Genomic DNA, 26,075 nt, shown 5'->3' on the forward strand with positions numbered 1-26,075 from the left:
ATTTTTAAATCCAGCACTTATTATAATTGATATGAGAGAAGAATATGGATTTATTATTGGAGTATTTATAATTCATCCAGTTAAATTTGAATCCTGATAATAAATATGTTTGAGAGTCAGCTGTTGACTACATACAGATGTTGAAATAACTGTTATAGGCTACTAAGTTAGACATTACAGTGATGTCCTATACCTTTGCATGAGGAAATGTTCTCGAACTGGACCTTGTTGAACATTAGTTGAATACCCTTGGTTTAGAGCCTAAACACATTTTTTACCTGCTGCTACCTTATGAACCATCCCAACCCCTCAGGTCGTCTGGGACTGGTCTACTTTCTGTTCTAAGTCAGAACTAAACATGGAGAAGCAGCATTCAGTTGTTATGCTCCACATATCTGGAACAAGGTCCCTGAGAGCGACAGGTCTGCTGAGACCCTCAACTCCTTTAACAACGTTATTTTGTACTCTTTGCATTGCAGGGGCACTGAATACTTGTGTTGCTGGTTATTGGTAGAAGTCATAAAAAACGAGAAGTTACTTTTCATAATATTATACAAACTAATGTATGACCATACATTGACACAGGATAGCTGGCGTTCTTTGCAGGGTTGTCTACCTCCAAAACACTGATGGTTACTGACCAGTGATTTAGTGTGTTGTTTGATGTATTTACTTATCATAGGGTTTATGCTCCTTCCTGAATGTCAAAGAATAAAAGACCTATTTAAGTAGATGGTAAATGGACTAGTGCTTTAACACTTTATGTCATCATTCACACCATGTATGGTGCCACCTGCCCATCAGGACCCTAACAATTCATACTCTGATGGATCACAGCCTGCGGGAGCAATCTGGGGTTAAGTGTCTTGCCCAAGGACACATCGACATGGACTAGCGGAGCCGGGGATTAAACTGCTGATCCTCCTCTAAATGAAGGACGACCCTGCTCTTCCACTGAGCCCCAGTAGCCGAAGTTGGTGGAAACAATTCTTATGTGTGATTTGTCTGGTTTCCGCTAGCTTCACAGTCTTGTTGTCACAGTGTAATATCATTTGTTACACACAAACTTAACTCTTCAATAGTAGAAACGCCTGAGAAATTAGCACATGAGAGTCCACTATCATTTAGATGTGATTTGAGTTTGGGTCTTACAATGGCACCAAATATCCATAAAGAGCAGCTGAATGTGCCTGACCTCTCAGTGCTAATGAGGCACTACAGGTAAAGATATACTGTTTGTTGGCAATAGAGGTCCAGTTGGCACAGTTAAATGCAGGTAAATGGTTTCAAAGGCTGATACCCACTCTGGATTATGGCACATACCACCAGAGGAAAAAAACAAGCAGCTTAGTACATTCATCTCCCTCCTGCAGGCACTGCTGCGTCAACATTTTGCCATTTGGCTTGGACTGAGACTACCTCCACAGAAGGCTGTCTCAGCTGCTGGATGCACTTGAGGTGTAATAATCATCAGGAGGGATCAGGCGTTACATGAACTCACAGCTGTTTTAGTGAGACTCCAGGAAGCTGGCTTAGTGAAAAGTGAACACTGCCAAAACCATCTGACACATGAGCAGCGCTCACTCAAAGACCAGTCCATCCAAAAACACACATGCGGCCCACTGGAAACTGAGCAATGACCAATATACACCAATATAATATATTTCAAGAGGAATGCCCTGACACTGCTGTGGATATAAAGGAAGTTCAGCTCAATACCGAGTTAATTTCAGCTTTCCATAGAGAGCTACTTCAAATGAATGGTCGGCGTGTTACAGTGGAAGCCTCTCTTCTAGACCTCACAGTTTCTGTTGGAGTTTCTCTAGGGTCTCAGAGCACAGTCACTTGGACACTGTGTGTGAACAAGATACCAGTGACAAGATGAGAATGACACCCTTTTTAAATTTGTGAGAAAATTAGAAAATGCAACATTGATCAACACGGCTGCACGGTGGAGTAGTGGCTAGCACTGTCACCTCACAGCAATTTCAATTCAATTCAGTTTATTTTGTATAGCCCAATATCACAAATTACAAATTATCCTCAGAGGGCTTTACAATCTGTACACATACGACATCCCTGACCTTTGACCTCACATCGGATCAGGAAAAACTCCCCAAAAATAACCTTTGACAGGGAAAAAAGGGAAGAAACCTTCAGGAGAGCAACAGAGGAGGATCCCTCTCCCCGGATGGACAGAAGCAATAGATGTCATGTGTACAGAATGAACAGCATTTACAAAGTTACATAAACACATTACATGAATATGACAATGTATGAATGGAACTCCAATCCATGAAACAGAAGGAGGTAGAGAGGAGGGGGGGGGGGGCGCATCAGCAGGGCCAACGCGGGAGGCCGGTTCACCAGGCATCAGACACCTCCAGGTCCAATGGACCCTATGAGACGTGAGCAAGAGGCCTTCTGTGTGCACGTTCTCCCCGTGGCAGCGTGGGTCCCCTGCGGGTTCTCCAGTTTCCTCCCACAGTTCAAAGACATGCAGCTCAGGTTCATTGGAGACTCTAATTTGGCCATAGGTGTGAATGTGAGTGTGAATGGTTGTCTGTCTCTGTATGTGCCCTGCGATAAACTGCCGACCTTCGCCCAATGTCAGGGTTGATTGCCATTCGACCGCAGACTGGCCAATGATAGCATAGCTTTGACTGGAGTCTGACAGCTATCCAGCTCTGCTCCATAGACTCATAGGCAATGGTTTCAGATTTATTTTAATTTTAAGGCTGGTTTATTGTATTTGGAGCTAAAAAACTACTGGTATCTGACGAGAATCACTTGTACGAACACATTCGTTCTGAAGTATCCTGTAAATTAGTGATTCTTAACCATGGGGCCACAGCCCCTGATTGGGCCGCGAGCTCCACCTAGAGGGCCGTGGGACCGCTTAAGTTATCAATTGAAGACACCTGAGATATTACTGTTATCCATGAGACGCTCAGTTACAAAATAGCTTCCCACCACTTGGTGGCGGTAATACGTCAGTCAGTTGTTTTACCAGCTCCAATAAGCAGAAGAAGACACTGGGCCAGCCGCTAGCCTGTAGCGAAAGTTATGGAGAAGTATTTAAAACGAAAAAATTAAGAAGAAAGTGGAGATTAAAAAATACCAACAGTCTAAATGTTTGCGCAAGTACAATCCTAAGGAAAGTTTTGTTAACGGAGGTGACGAGGCAGAGCCCAGTGTGTGGAGTGTGTGTAGGGTGTGTGGATTGTGTGTGTGGAGTAGCCTATGTGTGGAGTGTGTGGAGTGTGAGCTAACGCTACCAACGCAGCACTGAAGCCTTCAAAGCTAAAGCGGCATCTCGAGACTAAACATCAGCGCTCGTGGGAAAGCTGGTGGGATTTGTCAAGAGAAAGTAAAATGAGCTCCAGATGCACAAAAGGTTGTTGTGTCACTGGCAACTCCAGCTGTCACAGATATGAAGAGCAACTTCTGGTTCTGCCATGCAAATATGAAGACTGTTGAAGCATATCATTCGCAGATTATAAGGCTATATTTTCATTTGAACATTATTTCATTTTATTTACGGTTTATTTCATTTTAAACATATTATTTTGAATGTATACATTTTATTACCACATATTATTTATTTAAATTTAAATCCCTCCTTTTTTCTCTCTAGTAAAATCTATTTATTTGTTATTTTTGTAGCTTTACATTTGTTCTTAAATTAGCTTGATTTATTCCATGAATTGTTCGCCTGTTGGGCTTCTTGTTGTTGTGCAGTTTTACATACACATGATGAACAAATGTCTTGATGATCACAATGTGTCATGTTTTTGCTTGTTCAACTGTACATTGATTTGATTCAGTTATTAAATACAAATCAAACCAAGAGGGAGATCAATTAGGTAAACTAATATGGTGTTACTATTTGAATGGGACCTGGGCTACTTTGTACTTGAAAAGTTGGGCCCCAAGATCAAAAAGGTTAAGAACCCCTGCTGTAAATTAAGACTTTTAAATATTGTACTTTATTGAAGCATTTTTAATGAATACGGTTTAAATATGAGATGCATTTAGTTTTAAAATGTGGGTTTAGATAAAGATATTATTTACTATCTAGTATTCTGGTTTGAATGGGTAAGCGTCATAGAGCTTAGCGCCACTGAACAAGCTGCAGTATTTGATGCACTGGGGTGAGAATTTGTTGTTTTGTATCCACTTTTCAAATAGTTAGATAGAGTCACATCATTTGACTTTACATAAATGCGCTGCTACAGGTGTGTAAATCAAAATGAAGGCCAAGAACCAAGAGTATGGAGCTAAATCCGTGCCAATAGTTTTGTTCGTTTGAAAAAAAGATTTGAACCTGAAAATTCAAGTTTTGGTCTTGAACATTGAAAAACAATGTATTTAAAAAAATAAAAATAAGTGTATGAAAAGTTTTGTTGGTTTAAATATGATTTAAATTCAGTTTTATATTTTCAACTTTCAATCTTTTTTTTCAGGTTCAAATCTTTTTTTTCAGGTTCAAATCTTTTTTTCAGGTTCAGATCTTTTTTTCACTATCAGATCGGTTTTTTTCAGGTTCAGACTTTTGGCCGGGATGTGGCGTGGGGGGCGTGGTTTCAACTACAGGGGCGTGGTATCATGAGTGACAGCTTAACAAAGAAGGCTGACGACCTGGCTCAACTATGTTGAGTTTCAAGAAACGTGGGTACTGCGAAAATGATGACTCACTCCTTTATATACATAATAGTTCAATGTATTTTACCGGAGACTCTGAACCTCCAAAATACACGATTGTTATGCTAACATTGCTAATATTTTTAGTTATTAGTGTATATTAATCCACTAGGACTGCCTTTTTGACTGTCGTGACCCAGTTTAAACATGTTTATCTCAACCAAAGCTGCTTTCTGGTCGGTTTTATAGAACCGACCGTCCGGCATTAGTATATACTGAGAACTACTAATAAAACATGACGTTTGTTTTTATTAAATATGACATCTAGGTGATACAGATCATAAGCGAAGCACACATGACAATATATGTAATCCTTATTGTTTAAACATTTTCATAATTCACCCAATACCAACAATCTTGTGATGTTTTTCATATTTGAGGAGGCTATTTTACACATTCATAATTGTGTCACTTTTATGTCACCTTGTCCCAAACATTAACACGATGAGCAGCAGAATGAAACAACCGCAAAAATATATTCTTTCATTAAAAAAAGCGCTGATATAAGTACGGTCATCTAGTGTGGGCAACTGCGCATGCTCAGTCTAGAAAGACTGCATGCTTTAGTGTTAGCTAAGCTAGCTGCACTGGAGACATTCTTTACTGGCAATAAAACACGTACAAAACGAATAGTTAACTTAATGAAAACATGGCGAATATAATATAAGACCATTTATATCCAAACGAATAAAGCCAGCTCAACTTTTATGTACTTTCCCAATTAGTTAACACTATATTGTCCACAGACATTCACATGCAGTAAGGGAGCAAGTCAAGGAGTTCTGTTTGGAGATGACAAATGACAGAAGAGTAGAACGTTTCACAACATTTCAAGACACAACTGTTCTGGATAACAGGAGAGTGACAGAGACCACTAACAAAAACAAGCACCAGATGAAATGGTAGTGCACAAGAGAATGGTGCATAAAGGACTGGTGTATACCGGCAAAAGCTATACCCTCAGTTAGAGATGCAGAGACTGTTTTGCAAAGCTCAGCGATGGTGTTTATGGGGAAATTCAGAATATCATATCCCTTCCTTCAGAAGAAGGTACAGAACTTGTTATATTGTTCAAAAAGCTTCATACACATACCTCCTTTCCTTTATCACAAGGTTATGGGTTTGTGTCACATATCCGACTCGTTAGTGGAGCACTTTTTTCTCCAGTGTGTCCGATTCCAGTTGACAGGTTGAAGCAGAAATGCATGATTTTAAAAACAAGTGATCAGACGTACATTTGTGACTTTCCAAATTCACATGAGAGAAACTAGTCTGACTAGACTGAATCAAAGATGCTCATTCTAGCTTGCATTCATTTTTAGTTGGCTGATTAGTTTTGGCTTAACTATGCTGGGATGTACAGATGTGGAGAAATGTGCTTGTACCTGTTAGGTTCTAATAAAATGTAATGTAATAATATAATATACCTTTTTTTTTATTTTCTCGTCCGCAGATCGCCACCTGAGGCTTTTTAGAGAGGGTGTAGAACTGTGCCTCCAGTATGTACGATTCCCGTCAACATACTGACACCTTCGCTTGCCCACCGTGCCGTCTACACCCTCTCTACTGGACGATGGAGTTGGCGGGACTCTGGGACGGAGTTTACATGTTCTCCACCAAAAACATGTAGGATTAGGTTCTCATGTAATGTAATAATATTATTAATATAATATACAATTTTTTTTATTTTCTCGTCCGCAGATCGCCACCGGCGGCTTTTTAGAGTAGGTGTAGACCTGTGCCTCCAGTATGTACGATTCCCGTCAACATACTGACACAGCCACTTGCCCACCGTGCCGTCTACACCCTCTCTACTGGACAATGGAGTTGGCGCGACTCTGGGACGGAGTTTACATGTTCTCCACCAAAAACATGTAGGATTAGGTTCTAATTAAATGTAATGTAATAATATTATTAAAGCATAGGTGTCGAACTCAAGGCCCGCCACGTCATTTTATGTGGCCAGCGACAGCTTGAAAGCCATATGGTCGTCTTATAATTAGAGTCGATGCTGCTTTACAGTGCTCAGTGACCACAGACTACATCTCGCACAATGCATGTCGATTTTGTGACCCGCGAATGAACGGCATCCTACCGCGAAAAAGCAGTGTTTCCATATCGCCGTTTAACTAAAGACCCTTTGAGGGAAACCATAATGCTGATGTGGCCCAGAGTGAAAATGAGTTTGACACCCCTGATTTAAAGATAGTTTTATTAGTTCATATCTACATTTACGTTCATGTTTATAACAAATCTATTTTGTTTATCATTTAGATCTTTCCCTGGGTTTTTCACAAAAAAAAGTTACCTTGGAAAACGACATACATTTCCTGTTTTGTTTGGGACAGTTGCTAATATTCAAACTGTTCTATCTTCATCAGAAAGTGTCCTATCTGTTTCGTGAAATTCCCACCACAGTTTCTAGAGATCCATGCTAGCATGTGTGGAGAAAGGTATTTGATATGTTGGATGTTTATGTACATTTATTTTTTTCAACTGCCATGAGCCTGCTTAATGGAGAAGAGACAATGCCTGGACAATACATGGAGAAGAGCAGATCAAAAGGTAAATACTGTGTTGTTTTGATACATAAACTTCTTCATTGTTTTTGTATTCAACATTGTTAGTTAACATCCGTTAACTTTGAGTTTTGTTCCGTAGTGCTGATGATGTATTGGACACCATACATCAAAGAGTTGACGGAGAGAAAGCGTTCAACATACAAATATCTAGATCCAACATTCTGGAGAGAGGCCTCCTGCAGACCCACTGCTACTCTCAATGTGACCTTCTTTGGGGAGGCAGGAGTGGACACAGGTGCTCTCTGCAAAGAATGTCTCACAGGTGTGAAGTCTGTCATACTTTGGTTATAAGGGCAGCTAACCCAAGATTCATATATATATATATATATATATATATATATATATATATATATATATATATATATAGAAGAACCTCTGTCCTTGAGTTGTATGTTATGTTGTTAATCGGGTTTTTTCTATAATGTACATAGAAATTGAATATAACTCCATTAATTTACAGTAGTGACACATTTCTCAACAACCCAAATTAGACAACGCCCACTAAAACTATCAGGATGATGACCACAAAAATGCTATTTGTACTTCTGTGTATAGAAATGGTGGCAGGGATTGAGAGTTGTTTCTTTGAAGGACCACAACATCAGAGGAGCCCACGATACTCTCTGACTGACTTTGACAGTGGCCTCTACAAGTGTCTTTGTTTTTATGCACAAACTGTTAATTTGTGTTAAATGTTTTTATAACATACGTATAATACATTCCTGCTCAATTTTCGTAAACAGGACTGTTTGAGAGATTTTGGCTGTTGTGGCCCGGCTCCTGCCTTTTTCAGCCCATGGACTTACAGTTACCTCTGTAGTGGGCAGATAAACCCAACAGTTCTCAACAGGGATGCGCTGGCAGATGTCCAGTGGGTTAATTGACCAGGTATGACTGCTATATGAAAAAAATAAAAACATTCCTTGTCAAAAATTAGTGTCATTGGTTGACATGGAACATGGCACAGAGATGTTCTTTAAGATCTAATCGAGGTGTAATATTTTTGTTTTATTTTGCAGGTTGAGTTGTCAACTGACCGTTCAATTGAAGACCTATCTGATGGAATCCTTAATTGTGGATATACTGGAGCTATCTCGGTTACAAACAAGGAGTCCATTGTTCGGTATGCTAGGACAAGTGTTTCTGTTTAGGAAAGTATAATAGGAGTAAGGTTTTGTACGAAATCTTTACCTTTCTACTTTTGTAGTGCCATCCATGCAGTGCTGAGATTGCGGCCTATGTTGGAGCAACCAAGGGAAGGCCTGCAGCTGTATGGCCTTCTGTTGCTAATCAGGAAGTACCCAGATATCTGCTAGCCCCTGGAACACTTAACATGGAACACTTAATTGCTATGAAATTTCATGATTAAAGCGTGTGTGTATATAATTTGCATCTTGATTTTATCGCATCATAGGTCAGTGCAGAGTTTGTAATGGCATCCATTATTCCTCAACTGAGTGACAAAGGGATTACCAGGCATCAGGTCGAGCTGGAGACCATGATCACAAAAGGGCTACATGTAGATAGTGGTTAAATAAGTAATATGACTTTAAAGTAAAGTACTTTGCATGGGATCTACTCTAGGCCCTTTTCAGTGTGTGTGTTGTGTGGAAATCCCATGCATTTGTTTTGGATCCACTGTTGCGATAAAAAAGGAGAACGACATTTTGAACTATCACATAACACTTTTTAAATTTCTTTTGTTAACCATTTACTTCAAAGCTGAAGATCAGGAGCATGGAGATGACAACGATGGCCCACAATCCATCACACCTGCAAGGTTTCTGCAGTGGATTACAGGCCAAGGTCACATCCCACTTCTTCCCTCAGAGAAAAAGGATTTTGCTGTTGTGATAAAGTTCAACCATGACTGCAGTGCAGACTTTGGGCATCACGGTGTTTGCTACCCTGTTGTGTCAGCATGTGCCAAGACCATTGTCCTACCGGTAAGACATATGAGGTCCTATGACCAATTCAAAAAGGTTCTGACGGAGGCTTTTCATCTAGGGCAAGAATTTAACAATGTTTAGACCATGTGATCAACTGCCTCCTTTGTTCAAGGTTAAACTAACCTTAATGTTGACTTGATCCATGTTTAGCACAAACTGCTACTGTTTTTATGTTTTAATAGTGTTCTGATTGCATTCTAAGATCTTGCCTTGTTTCAAAAAATAAACGTTAGGTACCAATAAAAACATTGTATTGTTTAATGGCAGTATTGTTGAACTTTTATGAAAGTAAATCTTGCAACAAGAGTTCATAAGATTTATTTATTTTCTTACATAATTTATAGATGGCAGGCTAATCGGCGACATGTCTCACAATTATTTTTATACTCTGAGAAGTAGTTTCTGATTTGTTTTGGATTCACTGTCTGCCACAACAAATACACATTTTAAAAACACATTCATTGTAAGCTTGTTGTGTGAAAGTGGTTAAACCCTTGCATATATGATACATGATTTAGTACATAGTTCAAAACAGCAAAATAAATGTCTCGGCCGTGGGACTCCGATGGTCTTGCAACATCAATTGTGGACCTCAGGCCTTCCATATCTTGCTCACAGAGGGGTAATGCAACGGGTGGCACGATCACTCCAGAACTGGTCGCATCTAGCACACTGGCAGTGTTTAAATCGAGATCTGCATCCTCAATTTCCTACATTGGAAAAAGCAGATTACATAATTAAACATTAGTCATATAGAGGTCAGAGGACAAAGGCAAGTACATTTAAATAGGTAAACAACTGATACTATGCTTATGCAAGTATCAACATAGTATAATGTATTTCAATGTGGCCAAAAAGTAGAATATACTTACTACCTCTGCTAGGTCATCAATAGGATTTTGCAGGAGTCCGATTGTCCACAATTGTTGTGGGGACAGATTTCGCTCAGTCCTTAAAGGATGATTATCCCAACCCATCCTGAAGACATCGAGATCCCTCTGCAGACGGGGAAGGAATACATGCTGGGCACAGAACAGGTGGATGCTATCGGAAGGATCTAGAACACTCTATTCTGGGAAAAGAAAGCATCAAATTACCCTGAAGTATAAACACTATTTTATATTTCACAAAATGTCTTTGTAGAGGGCAACATCGGACATTAATTTGACTGAAAATGAAACCATATATACCTTTGATTGTGCATACTCTTTCCTGACAGGAAACTTCCCCTTCCGCAGCCTCTAATGTTGAACATACATCGTGCTATGCCAACATTTTCCACTCCTTGGTCACCTCTTATTCTAAAGAGAATGTATTACATACATATACATAGACGTTGGAAAAATAACATAGTACCATTCAAACAAGAATACTGGAACTGATGGCCACTACAACACATAAAAAGTATGTACATCCTTAACTGACTAAGTTAATTCACAAATGACTGCAGAATGAGTACCACGGTGAGACAGACCTATTTGTTGGTCTTACCTTAATGGAAAGCCATACTTCTGCACTCCCTCCAAAAAGAAGTGCAGTTGATGCTTTATTATTGGTCGCTGCACCCAGGTACATGATCTGAAACAGATTTTTTGCCATGTGGTATCAGATGGATACTGACAAAAATATAGATCCTTTAAAAAAGGACCTACTGCAAGTTTAACAGGTCATTTTCAACTTTCATCATCTCACTTATGTTTATTAGTAAAAAAGAAATAACCTTTCGTGAGAAGCCGTCAATCCCTCCGAAAATAATAAAGCCATATCTTTGGGGAAAAATTTAAAACCATTTTTTTTAGTACGTGTACCTTTATTTGATGATGTAAAGCAAGGTACCGTATATCTAAATGGCATGTAAATATCAAACGTTTAGCCTACCTGATGAGTTTATGATTTGTGTCGATATGTACCAAGTGCAGAGGACCCTAAACCGAATATGTCCTTCGTGCAACACACCCCATCCTTGTCATTCTTAAGAATACACCAACAGAGTCTACAGGATGCATGGATGAAGACGCTCTCTTCCACTGGACACGGTGGCCCATGGCCAGCAGGATTCCTTTCATCATTCGGTATCCTACATGTGGTGTCCTGGCTTTTACTGACCTCACCAAATTGTCTAGTTGTTTATCTGTTAGGTTACTGTATGACTGCATTATGTAAAGGCCATTATCGTGCATGCGCCTTCTCACTGTCCTCTCAGAAATACCCAGAAGTTTTGCAATGCATGTTGCTGGTAGGTACATTTCTATCAGGCTTTGTAGTTGCTGAGGAGACACAACATATTTTGGCCGTCCCATTACTCCTTGCATCACTGCCACTTGATTAGGGTTCAGATCAGAGTTGTCCTCTATATTGACAAGTGTTGTCAACTCTGTCAAAGCATTCACAACATCCTGTGGCATCTCTACCTGACAATGACCTAAACAGAACCATCTCCTGGTTGACCACAAACTGTAAGTAGTCCACATCTAGGGGCAGTCTTTGCGTGACCTGGGACACTTTAGTGAGTAGTCTCTGAAAAAAGTCCCTTTTCAGTTGCTCCTACAAACAAACACACATTATTTTACTGGCTTGATTAAATGTTTTAAGTTACACACACCTACAACAAACAAACGGCATGCAAGTTATCACTTAAGACATAGGCAAAGTGAGCAAACCTTAGAAGATGCTACCATAGCCTAACTAACTTATGTAACGGAATACAAACAACAAAGATTATCCGATACCACACCAAGACTATAAAGATAACAACGTGAGGATTCACACTGATGAAAGACAAAGTTCTATAAACAGTGGCGCCATGCAAGGCTCTTGCTGTCCCTGAGAGTCTGTGAGCACATGTATCAGGCTCTGTGCAGCTGAGGAACACCGAGAGGAAAAAATCACGGAACGCTTGCTAATAGCTTTAAGCTAGTTAATGCTAGCTAGCACTATAATTAATTTCCGCTTTGGCAAAAAAACACATTTCAATAAATCTAGTTAGTGCTTTGAAACGTGTCCCTATTTTACAGTCGTCATTTTAATGTTTCTAGTATCTATACAAAACACGCAGAATCACGCTGTGTTCAAGGTGGTGTGTGGAAGTGCGAAACATCAGATATTATAGCAGGATTTTTGAACGCCATAACCTGGCAAAGTGTATTTTTCTTTTACTGCGATTAAAGCCAAGTATGATCTAGAACAGCTTGCTAAACATAACTGTGTCACTGGCGTCAATTGTGTCTACTGCCAATCGCGTGAATATGCTGTATATAAAGGAATGAGTCATCATTTTCGCAGTACCCACGTTTCTTGAAACTCAACGTAGTTGAGGCAGGTCGTCAGCCTTCTTTGTTAAGCTGTCACTCATGATTGTAAAGCCCTCTGAGGCAAATTTGTAATTTGTGATATTGGGCTATACAAAATAAACTGAATTGAATTGAATGATACCACGCCCCTGTAGTTGAAACCACGCCCCCACGCCACATCCCGGCCAAAAGTCTGAACCTGAAAAAAAACGATCTGAAAGTGAAAAAAAGATCTGAACGTGAAAAAGAGATTTGAACCCGAAAAAAAAAGATTCGAAACTGTAAAGAAAAAGATTGAAAGTTGAAAATATAAAATATGCTACTGAAAAATGAAAAAATATATTTTATTCGGAAAAAAACCATAACTGAATCTAAATCATATTTAAACCAACAACACTTTTCATACACTTATTTTTATTTCGAATACATTGTTGAATTTTTCAATGTTCAAGACCAAAACTTGAATTTTCAGGTTCAAATCTTTTTTTCAAACGAACAAAACTATTGGCACGGATTTAGCTCCATACAAGAGGCGTGTGGTGTAAGTAGGGGCGCCAGAAGTAGGGCTTTCAGGCCCGATTTTGTATTGTGGCTGGTATGATCCCATGACAAGATGGTCACTACTTTATAGGCTGTTATTACTGTTATATGTATACATACACATGGTCCTCAATGGATGTCTCTTTTCTTTGGAACATTCAGAAAATGTGTTATGATGTTGTTTCTTGTGTTTTTGCATTTAAATTCAGCTTGAGTCAAGTGGCACAAAAGTCCTCCTCCGAAGAAGCAGGAGTGTGTCAGTGACACATGGACCGCTGCTGCTTAAGTGAATTTAACGGGGGTCTCCAAATACTGCCACTCTTCTCCCGATGACAGCTGCCATGATGAGAATGCCAATAGTAATGATGAAAAATCATCCCCCCTGTCTACAGAAAGAAAAGCGATGGATGGATAGACAAGGGAAAGAGTGGCACTTCTTAAAGTCTGTGTCAATGGAGAGAGAGGGAGGGAGGCTAACAAAGAGTCATTCTGGTCACATGACATCTATTCATCTGTCCATCCGGGGAGAGGGATCCTCCTCTGTTGCTCTCCTGAAGGTTTCTTCCCTTTTTTCCCTGTCAAAGGTTATTTTTGGGGAGTTTTTCCTGATTCGATGTGAGGTCAAAGGTCAGGGATGTCGTATGTGTACAGATTGTAAAGCCCTCTGAGGATAATTTGTAATTTGTGATATTGGGCTATACAAAATAAACTGAATTGAATTGAATGATAATAGAGGATTGATTTGTGACACTCAACTGGAGAGGGAGTCTGCTACACAATGGGATGCAGTTTCATGATGTTCATCTGAGAAAATGAGACACATTGTTCACATTCACACCTCTATATTGGGTATATTTATTTGTGTGCAAGTGTGGTTGGACATTTTTTCGTGCCCTTTGCCCTTGACTTTTATATGACTTTTATAACAGCCATGTGACAATAGTTCTGCGTCAGATAGTGTCAGAATTATGGCATCGCAAAAGATGTTGCAGATGCACCCTCAGATCAGATGGGAGCTGCTGGATGGTCCCATATACCCCGACGGGTTGTTTGCATGAAGCAGCCGAGAAAGCGGTGAGTTCTCCTGGAGCAAAGCTGCACTTCAGCCACAGCATCACAGCGAGACTCTCGCTCAAAGATGAGACGCATTCCAGCTCCTGCGCCTCAACATGCTCCGGCTCAAGCCTCCCGCCTCCAACGCTGAGAGAAACAGATCACAAGAAAGCTTCAGAAGAAGCTCGGCACCGGCTACAGCCGAGGCCAACCCAGCCGCCCAGCCATGCTGTAAAGATGAATAATGTGTTTTGCCCATTATACTGGTAGCACTTTGTGTTTTATGTAATTTCATTTATTAATGTGTGTGATTTTATACTGAAAGTCAAACTTCTAGAATTCAGTTTATTTTGTATAGCCCAAAATCACAAATCACAAACTCCCCTCAGAGGGCTTTACAATCTGTACACATACGACATCCCTGACCTTTGACCTCACATCGGATCAGGAAAAACTCCCCAAAAATAACATTTCACAGGGAAAAAAGGGAAGAAACCTTCAGGAGAGCAACAGAGGAGGATCCCTCTCCCCGGATGGACAGAAGAATAGATGTCATGTGTACAGAATGAACAGAGTTACAGAGTTACAACACATTCAATGAATATGATAGAATGTATGAATAATCCAGACCTCTACAATAAGTCCATGAAGATACAGTCATAAGTGAGCACCAAAATGATTAGCTTGATGGGTCCAGTAGTATGGGAGAGTAGCTGTGGACAGACGCACGCACATATACGACCAAATATAAAATCATATCATATAATATCCTCCCGGGCTTCCACCTGGTTGTGATAATATGAAACCAAAAATGCATGACATTTATAATATTTAGCTCCCCTGCACACAAATGGAGCACCCACATTGCTCAGGTCTGCTGTAAATAGATATGAATAACATATTCCAATTAGCAGGTTTTTGTTGTCTGTTTGTTTTATAAAATGTCTGTTGTACACTTTTGGTGATATGCTGCAGCTACACCAACGTTTTGTCAATCTAACACAAAACCTGAAATATGAAAAATGACATCATTGTCATTATATGGATCATTATGTAGTTGTGATGCTTGAATTAAAAACTGCAAAAAACTTAGTGTTTTTATATTTTTGGTAAAGTGGCTCGTCTGTCCCTTCACAGCCTCATGCTGCGTTCACACCAAAACCCAGCATGAGTTTACTCGCCCGACAAGTTGTGGTTTATTCGTGTCATTCGCTTCATTCAGTGCCTTTGAGGGGGCGTGGCTTATCTCTGTGGCTTTACTGCGTGGAAACAGTTATCATTTCCGCCATCCACCATGGAAGAAATAACCACTAGTTCTGCTTTATACTTGTTGTGGACATCCCATAAACGTCGGAACATCTAGCGCCCTGGTGTCTGGGTTCATAACATCACCCGTAGGCTCACACAGCTCGGTGTTTTTCACAACTACGCCTGGATAACTTCCGCTTCCAGCGCTACGAGAGCAGCAGCAGCCAGTTAGATTCACCAACGGCACGACGTCAGTGATGACGGGCAGAGCGTCTCAACGCCGATTGGCTTTCGCAACTCAGCGTCGGGCGAATTTGTCGCTGCGTTATTCGCGGCGCCCGGTGAAAATTTGCGTCATTAACAATCATTCGCGTCTGTGCATTGACTTTGCATGAGATCTACGAGCGCGAGAAATTTGCAAAGTTTTTGGTGTGAACGCAGCAATATGATGAGCCAAATACGAAACGCTGTGTTTATTGAAGACGCCTGTTGAGAACTGGGGAAGTTAATGAAGCACTCCTGCTCAAGTTCCTTCTTCTGAAGCTTTCTTCTCTATTCTCTCTCTTCCCAGCCCAGCGCTGGGGGAGCATTTGCAAATGTGAATGCTGTTTATTGCAATACGACTCTGTGAAGTCATGATTTATATTTGGTTAGGAGGACATTTCCTTCAACACACTTAATCATGTCCCCTTTCAGCCTTCCATGCCCACAGTGCCATTGCAGGCAATGAATAAAATCATTGTTGCAAAAAAGACTAGCAAAGATTTCTATTTCATTTTTGTTTGATTTTTAAGGTGGACCTCAACTTGGTCAGTGTAGAATGAATATGTCCACTGTTAGTACTGTAGGCATGTATGTGTGTTTGTGTTGAGGGGGCTTGTGGGTAAAGGTTTTGACTGGTGACCAGAGAAAAATCCTCCGACATCATCACACCAACAGCACAGACACCTTCCCGTACTGTGGTTGTATTTAGAGTTTCTAGTTACCAGAGCTGTGTCTCATGTTGACCCCTCCAGCTGTCCCTTCACATACACCCGTCCTCTTCCCGTCCACCTTCAGAGCTCTGCGGCCTTTCAACCTCAAACACCTCATTGTCACGCAGTCGTACTTTAATGTGTGTGAACATCCATTTGCTCACGCACCAGTGAAATGACAGATCTGTGCATTCCAAAGGCTCGCTACACTCCGTCTGTGCCCTTTCACGGTGAACCTTGGCCTCTTGTGTCCTAGAGCCACCAAAAAGGAAATATGACATTTGAGTGTGTTTTGACTTTTGAACCGCGGGGAACCAGAGAGATGCTTCTGTTTAGTAATTTTACGAACAATATTTTAGACACAAGCTTATTATTTCATTATTTAACACAATAAAATGATGTCAAACTATTTTGTTAATTCAAACCTTAACAATGTCAGCAAAAAAATGTGTTTGATAAGACTCTATTCAATTCAATTCAGTTTATTTTGTATAGCCCAATATCACAAATCACAAATCATCCTCAGAGGGCTTTACAATCTGTACACATACGACATCACTGACCTTTGACCTCACATCGGATCAGGAAAAACTTCCCAAAAATAACCTTTTAAAGTTTGAATGGAGATTACGTGTGAATTTATGAATGAGTAAAAGATGTAGCAGTTGAATTAGGATCGTGCTTCCATTCATTGGATTGATGCATTTAACTTTGAAGTGTAAAAAGGTCCCCCAGGAGGTTCAATGACAACTGAACTAATTACAGTCAGTGTGTTATATTACTGCATAGATGCAGACGCTGCAAGACAGTGCATCAAACCCAATGACAGTGTGGAAATTGTCCCATCACACAAATATTTGTGTATCATTTTTGATGATCGTCTTAAAGTTGATGTGAACACTGAGGCTGTAGTAAAGCGGGTCAGCAGAGAATCCACCGCTCACGTTAATGCGACTACGCCTCCACAGCTCACATGCAACAGCTCTCATTGTTGATATTATAGATTGTATCTTCCCACTCCCACTTTTAATAAACCATTTGTTTTGAGTAGAACTTTCGTGGACTCCCTACTTGTCACATTCCCTGAGCCGGTTTCCCTGACGCCATACAAATAGTAAATTGGAACAGTGATGAATTGCTGATGACAGGATGTGGGGAAGGGTCAGGAGAAGCGTGGGCTCCTCCACACTCCATCACTGATGAGCTGGATAGGCGGACTAAGTCTAGAGCCGTTGAATTTGAGACCGTAATGAATCATGGTGGCTCCAGTGTAACGTATCTTACTCAATATCATCCTTCACCTCACTTGAGCTACTGTAGTGACTTTAATAAATGCTATAAGTCATATAAGAATATGACTTACTTTATAGACTATAGCCGAGGGAAGTTTGCATATAACACAGATGAGCTCTGTTCAAAGGACTGCATGTTAAATGCTAGTGGAGAAAAGTATCTGATGATACACAACATCTCTGATAGTACTGACTCTATGAAAACGAATATATAATTGTTCTCTAGTAAATGAAATTGATTTCTATATTGATTTCTTTTGTATATATATTGTTCATATTTATGATTTACCTTTGAGAATCACACACATTGTGTCTCCAGAGAAAACTGTGTAAAGTCTGATAAGATTTTTCTTGAAAAACGTATACAAAATACATTCCTGGGAAAATACTCGCCACTCTACTGTTACTGTTGACATGGTAGGTTTGTTCTGCAGGGGGCGCTGTTGCCCCATTAATAAGTGAGTTCTGATCAGACACACAGGTTCACACAAATGCTTAACACACACACACACACACACACACACACACACACACACACACACACACACACACACACACACACAAACCAAAGTGGGTAGCCAACAGTATAATGTGGTGTGCGCAGCAACCATAGTCCTTTCATTATGTCAAAATTCGCAAAGTGGGAACAGCAGATCAAAGTCAGAGGATTCAAACTTTCATAAGAAATGTGTTTATGTCTTTGTAGAAATGAAAGGAAGGGAAATAAGTAACCTCTTTACTTCCCCAGCAATTCTCAAACAGCCTAAATGCCACAATATATCCCTGAGGTGACTTAGCTTACAGACGCCAATAGAAAAGGGACATTTATTTGCATCTATTAATTGGCCACAGTAGCCATCATATCTTCCGAAAAATATGCAGCTGTTTGGTAGTGGAAAAAGGGAGTGATGGCAATATGAGCCTGTTAAACAACAACAACAACTACAACAACGACAACAAAGAACAGTGGGATGCTGGAAGAAGACAGCTGACAATTTAGCAGAAGCTAAATGTAAAAATGAAACTTAATTGTATTTCTCTATCAGATGGATTGACAGCATCCTCCCCTCCACACAGACATACACAGACATACACACACACACACACACACACACACACACACACACACACACACACACACACACACACACACACACACAGAGGTGAGGTGTCAGATGGAGCCTGATGGGAAAGCAGGGTGGCATAATGTCAGTGTGGCCCAGGCTCATGGAGGCATTAGATTACCGCTGTGCCCTCTGACCACCTGAGGGGGCTGTTGGACCCACAGTTCAGCTCACTGCTGTACTCTGTGTAGAGGAGAGAGCAACAGAGGAGGATCCCTCTCCCCGGATGGACAGATGCAATAGATGTCATGTGTACAGAATGAACAGCGTTACAGAGTTACATAAACACATTACATGATTATGACAATGTATGAATGGAACTCCAATCCATGAAACAGAAGGAGGTAGAGAGGAGGGGGCGGGGCATCAGCAGGGCCAACGCGGGAGGCCGGCTCACCAGCATCAGACACCTCCAGGTCCAATGGACCCTATGAGACGTGAAGTCACAAAGACTCCGGGGAGGAAGCAGAGTTAATAAGGTGCAATGGAGAGATGTAAATTCATCCATAAGGAGAGAGAGAAGAGGAGAGAGGTGCTCAGTGTATCCTAAAACATCCCCCAGCAGCCTATAAGCATATAGCAGCATATCAAGGGGCTGGACCAGGGCAAACCTGATTCAGCCCTAACTATAAGCACTATCAAACAGGAAAGTCTTAAGTCTATTCTTGAATGAGGTGACTGTGTCTGCCTCCTGGACTGAAAGTGGAAGGATATGATGGTGCATCACCAATCAAGGCTTTGTAGGTGAGGAGAAGTATCACGACTGCCAGTAGCTCGTTGCAAGTTCGTACCATGATCTCCGTGGAAGTAGTCACTTTTCCCCTTGTGTCTGTTTCTCTGTCCTCATGTCCTCTGTCTTCCTGTTCTCGGTCCTCCTGTCCTCTGTCTTCCTTTCCTCCTGTCCTCGGTCCTCATGTCCTCTGTCTTCTGTCCTCCTGTCGTCGGTCCTCCTGTCCTCTGTCTTCCTTTCCTCCTGTCCTCGGTCCTCATGTCCTCTGTCTTCTGTCCTCCTGTTCTCGGTCCTCTTGTCCTCTGTCTTCCTTTCCTCCTGTCCTCGGTCCTCATGTCCTCTGTCTTCTGTCCTCCTGTCCTCTGTCTTCTGTCCTCATGTCCTCTGTCTTCCTGTTCTCGGTCCTCCTGTCCTCTGTCCTCATGTCCTCTGTCTTCTGTCCTCATGTCCTCGGTCCTCCTGTCCTCTGTCTTCTGTCCTCATGTCCTCTGTCTTCCTGTTCTCGGTCCTCCTGTCCTCTGTCTTCTGTCCTCCTGTCCTCTGTCCTCATGTCCTCTGTCCTCATGTCCTCTGTCTTCTGTCCTCCTGTCCTCGGTCCTCCTGTCCTCTGTCTTCCTGTTCTCGGTCCTCCTGTCCTCTGTCTTCTGTCCTCCTGTACTCGGTCCTCCTGTCCGCTGTCTTCTGTCCTCCTGTCCTCTGTCTTCTGTCCTCCTGTCCTCTGTCTTCTGTCCTCCTGTCCTCTGTCTTCTGTCTTCCTGTCCTCGGTCCTCCTGTCCTCTGTCTTCCTGTTCTCGGTCCTCCTGTCCTCTGTCTTCTGTCCTCCTGTACTCGGTCCTCCTGTCCGCTGTCTTCTGTCCTCCTGTCCTCTGTCTTCTGTCCTCCTGTCCTCTGTCCTCATGTCCTCTGTCTTCTGTCCTCCTGTCCTCGGTCCTCCTGTCCGCTGTCTTCTGTCCTCCTGTCCTCTGTCTTCTGTCTTCCTGTCCTCGGTCCTCCTGTCCTCTGTCTTCTGTCTTCCTGTCCTCTGTCTTCCTGTCCTCGGTCCTCCTGTCCTCTGTCTTCTGTCTTCCTGTCCTCGGTCCTCATGTCCTCTGTCTTCTGTCTTCCTGTCCTCGGTCCTCCTGTCTTCTTGTCCTCTTGTCCTCCTGTCTTCTTGTCCTATCTCCTCCTGTCCTCGGTCCTCCTGTCCTCTGTCCTCCTGTCCTCCTGTCCTCCTGTCCTCATGTCCTCCGTCCTCCTGTCTTCTTGTCCTGTCTTCTGTCAAACTAAGCTAAACAGTTAGACGACATACAGACAGCTTTTATTTGAGCTTCACTAACTTGCGAGCTAGTGCTCTGTGCTTGTGAAAGATAGCGTGTGTGGATGGGAGCATGTGGACAGAGCAGATTGAAATATGGCTTCTCCATGTTCACCTCCTCCTGTGCTTGTTGAATCGATGCCTTGGTAAAGTATTTACTCTTTAGTCACTTCACCTGCTTCCCTTCACTGTGTCAGCTCACACACACACAGAGAGAGCAGGAAAAGAGGCGACAGCAGAACATACGCACAGATAAATAAACTGATAACGTCAGAGCTTATCGAAGTGTTTAATAATGTAGCACTGGTGCCTGTTTGATACCTGGTTTTGACACCCACCCCAAATCTTAACTCTTTATTATTTATTATGTCTTTTTCCCTGCACATTCATTTTCTCTCTTACTTATATGTAAATACAAGGTGTGGGTGTTGGTAAAATATGAAAAGAAAATCAATGTTGACGAGAGAAGAGCTTTTTCAATATTGAACTCAACCACCAAGTGTCCATAAACTTTAACAAAGAGCTAATCACTGTGGCATCAAAGCCCTCCCCCTCCATGTGACTTATACTGTACCACACTGTTGAACCGGCAAAACGTTACCAGTGAACATACACCAGAAGGAATAATTACAGTCCCAAACAGAATTTACAAAACCATTAAGTCACATATGAAATTAATCACATTTATGCAGCATAAGTAGATGGAATGATAACTCTGTCTCGTGTCATTTTGAGCTTCTGCCTCTCGAGAAAGGCTGCTTTGGAGCTTGGAAGTGCTGTGTTAGAACAGAAAGGTGTGTGTGTGTGTGTGTGTGTGTGTTACTGCAGCGGTAAAACGAGGACGACGGAGAGAAGTGACAGCCTGAATGAAAGGCGTCGCTGACAGCAGATGAACGGATGAGTGCTGTCATGTATCTGCGGTACATAGCAGATACAGTTGCTCTCTCTCTGTTTGCTGCTCTTCCTTTTCTGTTTGAGGAGTAACAGCAGTGGCTGAGGAGGAGACAGTAGAGTAGATAGATCATTTGCCAAACATAAACTCCACTAATCTCACAAGATGTATTTAATTACCCTAAATTAATTAATAAAATAACAATAGGGCTGCTGAATGATAAAAAAAAAGAAGAAATGATACAGAAAGAAGGTGAGGGTGGTAGCTGGACAGACATGATGTATGAAGCCCTGTATGTGAGTAAGATGGCCTGTGAGGGACATACTGGGGAATCTTTTCTTTTAATGAGGTGGTGGTTGCCAGGGAGGTCACTCGGAGATAAAGAGGCGGAACAATCTTCATTAGTTAAAATTGCTGCAGGGAAAGTTTATTAACCCAGAATCACCAGCACATGCCAATAGGCACAAGAATGCAACGTCATGCCAACAGTACCTCCAGAACTGAGCCGTGAATCTCTGTGCGTACACCAGCGGTTCTTCATTTGTGGTCAGATCTGATCTCTCCTGCTCTCTTCCTCGAGGCTACGCCGGCATTTTCAAAAGATTAGATATGGGTGTAGATTTTAGGTTCGATGTCTGGAATCAGATAGAAGAAAACAAACTGAAGAGATTTTAAGGTTTTGTGTGTAAAGTGTCTAAATAAGATTAATCTTCATCTCGGCGAACACTAGGCTACGTGGTGGTGACGTGAAGTCATGCATTGTGGAAAGAAAAGCTTCAGCTGGGCTGGCTTCAGGTTCTCCACAACTGTCACGACCCGGCTCAGGCGCCGCGACAAAACGTACAGGAGACGCAGCGTTTCAACCAAAAAGGGTGTTTATTAATTAACTGAGGTGGCTGGCGAAGCCCCAACGCAGCCAAGAATACAGACAACATAGAATCGCTGTCGGCTGACAGGCCACCCATCGCCACAGCTACGGAGAGAGAGAGAGAGCCGTCACCAGGTGCTGCTCATCCCTGCAGAAGACAGACAGATTAGGGAATCGTCACAACAACGTTAACATTATTTTAATAATCTGGCCTCTCTTTTCAAAATCAAAGAAACGCACTAGATCCGGTAGAGTTTGATGTGAATGCAGATTTATTGTGTATCAATAGTAATACAGCAAACAAAGGGCGAGTCCACTTGTATTGACCTGACTTTGATTGAGTACAATGTTGTGTGGTGACGGTTAGTGTTTACACAATAGGTTCCTCTTCAAACTTCAATGCACGTTCCATTCTATATCTTTTATTGAATGACATTCTTCAGACACATATGCCACACATGTGACCGTGGTTTGGTTCCTTTATAGCCTCATGTTTACTTCTGCTGATTGCATTCACATTTCAAAAGTCATAAAGGTGGTTCATTTGTGAAGATTTTCTTGAGCTTATTTTCTGCAATAATTCAAAACACAATAGAAAAAAACCCATTGGCTTTTGTCGAGGGAACCAGTGCAATGCTAAAATCCGGAGTAGGCATACACAAATATGTCATCTCTGCAGCACTCTATGAAGAGAAAACAGTAGATTGAGACGAGTGACAGAGAAGTTGAAAACAAGTGAAACGAGAAGAAAAATAGGAGTAAAGACGCAAGTTTTGAGAGTCAACTTCTCTGTTTTTTAATGACATTTTTGAAGGACTTTTTTTCACCTGAGTTTTGGATCTGGTGAATTACTTTTTCTCGTATCAATTAGCATGCTATTTACTTGTTTTTCAAGCTGAATGTGGAGCTCAAATTGCCGGTAGCTAAGCTAAGACAGTGTGAATAGGTTTATTGTTATGCATTTTGTGGGGTTTCTCTGTGTAGAGCTGATTAAGAAGCTATATGCACAAGGCATGGTCAGGGTTAGCCTCGTTTGTAAAGGGAGGTGAACGCTGCCCGGTTCAGTTTAAAGTAACCTTTAACCTATGTCTAGGTGCTAGCATATACTCTAAAACAAAGATGACAGATTACAGAATTCAAATGGCATCCACTTCCTGTCTGTGGGAGTGGTCATGGCATGTTCACATCCCCTTCCATCCCCACCTCGTTTAAGAGTGTTTTGATTACAGGGATGGATGAAAACAGATTGGGTTATATGTGCATAATGCATTTGCAATGTCTGTTTCTAACATTACATATTTATAGATTTTTGTAATGAACATTAGTTGCCAGATTTCAGAAGAGAGTTTGTTTCTGAGATATCTAAATCAAGTTGTTTGAACGTGGTGAAGACACTGAAAAATGACAGCTATTAATAAGGCAGGTATTTGTGATGGGGAAGATGTGCTGGTTGAGGTGACGCAGAAGGCGTGTGTGATTTTACACCAATATGTGCAGTATTAGAAGATATTATTGAAAACTATTGGCACTGTCGTCTCAATTCTTTAAACTTATGTGATCTTATCTTGGATTTCTACAACAGAAGATGATCATTTCATATATATATGATTGTGAGATAGCACTGATTTTATATCTATATTTATATCTATATTTTTAAATATATTTTACAATTGAAAGATGTTTATGGAGTGGTTATGCTTATTTGCAAAAGCACAAACACTGCTGGTCTGAATATTTATGATGAAGTGGCTCTAGTCTGTAGGCCTACTTTATCTGAGGTGGTGAAGTTACCATTTGTGTGGACAATAAATTACACAGTGGTGAGATTTATGATATATATATATATATATATATATATATATATATATATAAATATCATGCAATGAGATATGAAATTGAAAACAGTTAAAAGCTCTCAGTCATTATGTACTGAACACTGAAAACTGAAAACAGATCTGATCATAAATCTCACCACTCCATTTCCACACTCCATGTATATATATATATATATATATATATATATATATATATATATATATATATACACACGTACAAATATCTGAAAGTTTCATTCTTGACACTCCATGTCCGTTTGGTGGATTAATTGCTAAGCTTGCATCATATAGTTTGGATTTGTTACATTGAGGGGGGATGCTTCGTGATACACAGTGGAAATAAAACATTTTCCATTTATATCATCTATTGGGTTATAAAAAAGGTGATTTACCTTCAAGTACTTGTTTCAGGTTTCAAGTTCTGTATTGTCATGTGCACAACAATTAGAGAGAAGCAGTCATTGCAATAACAAAAACAATCTTAGATCTCAAACTCCCTCCTACAAAGCTCATTAAATATGTATGAAATGGGAATCCAAGACATTAAATAGTTCACATCGTATGTATAACAGCATCTGCTGTTCATAATCACATACCATGACATCAGTGTGAGCTGTGCAGAGTCCTGCCCACTTCCTGCATTCATTCTGTCCGTCAAATGAGCCAACAGTCATTTAACCGTGAAGTAAAACTAATAACCCAGATAATCCTGTGGAAAGAAGAACATATTTAGTTTGGTAGAGATGTCCTGCTTTCCCTTGAGCATTCTTTGTTCTGTTGTTTCCCTGTGTGTTTATCAGTTTCCATTGTGAGATGGGTGACAGGAAGACAAAGATAAATGGGATGTTTTGATCGCTGTTTGTGGTGCTAATGTGTTTTAGTCACTCAAATAGTCTCCGTGGAAAAGGAGTTAATGAGCACTCTAGTGTATAGGAGGAGGATACAAGTTATGATGTTGTTTTGGGATGAGTAATGCATGTTTGTTCGAGGCTCTTAAAACATATCCCCCTCGCTCCCAGGACAGCAGAGAGTGTCACTCTGCTTCTCCTTTGCCTTTGTTGTGGGGGTGAATGGTGTGTATACTCCCCCCCACCCCACACACACACACACACACACAAACCCACAAACCCACACTCACCTACACGCACACAGACATGCTTGAATGAAATAACAACTGCAAAAAGCCTGCATTAAGTTTGGAGCACCAATTATCCCCACCATCTGGATGAGTGGGACATGAAATGGCTCACAGTCACTGAGAATAGCGGTAAAAAATAACAGGTGATTTGTGGTGCTCATGTCTTGATTCTTGGTATTGGACCCCTGTTAGAGGTTTAGAACCAGTACGGTCCATTATCCGTCCGGCCAAAGGATCATTATTCTTTTTAGATCTGAGAGCTCAGCCATTTCACAAATGTCTTTGACTCTGATGAGAAGAAATGTTCCCTCTGATCAGAGCAGAGAATCACCTCTGTGCACAGTTTTGATGTCAGGTTATTCCATTAATCTGCTGAAGCTTCATATTCCATTTCACCACAATGCCTCTTTGGTTTGCTTAATGAGCTGGTTTTAATATTTACATCTCTTGGTCTCAACAGGCTAATGATGTCAACGTTGATCAATTAACACAGGATTCTGAAGACATGCAGAGGCGTAAATGCTGAGGAGAATGATGGATTCAGATCTCTGTCAGCTGTGAC

Source organism: Cyclopterus lumpus, chromosome 10 (genome assembly GCF_009769545.1).
Source record: "Cyclopterus lumpus isolate fCycLum1 chromosome 10, fCycLum1.pri, whole genome shotgun sequence".
In the NCBI taxonomy this organism is placed as follows: domain Eukaryota; kingdom Metazoa; phylum Chordata; class Actinopteri; order Perciformes; family Cyclopteridae; genus Cyclopterus; species Cyclopterus lumpus.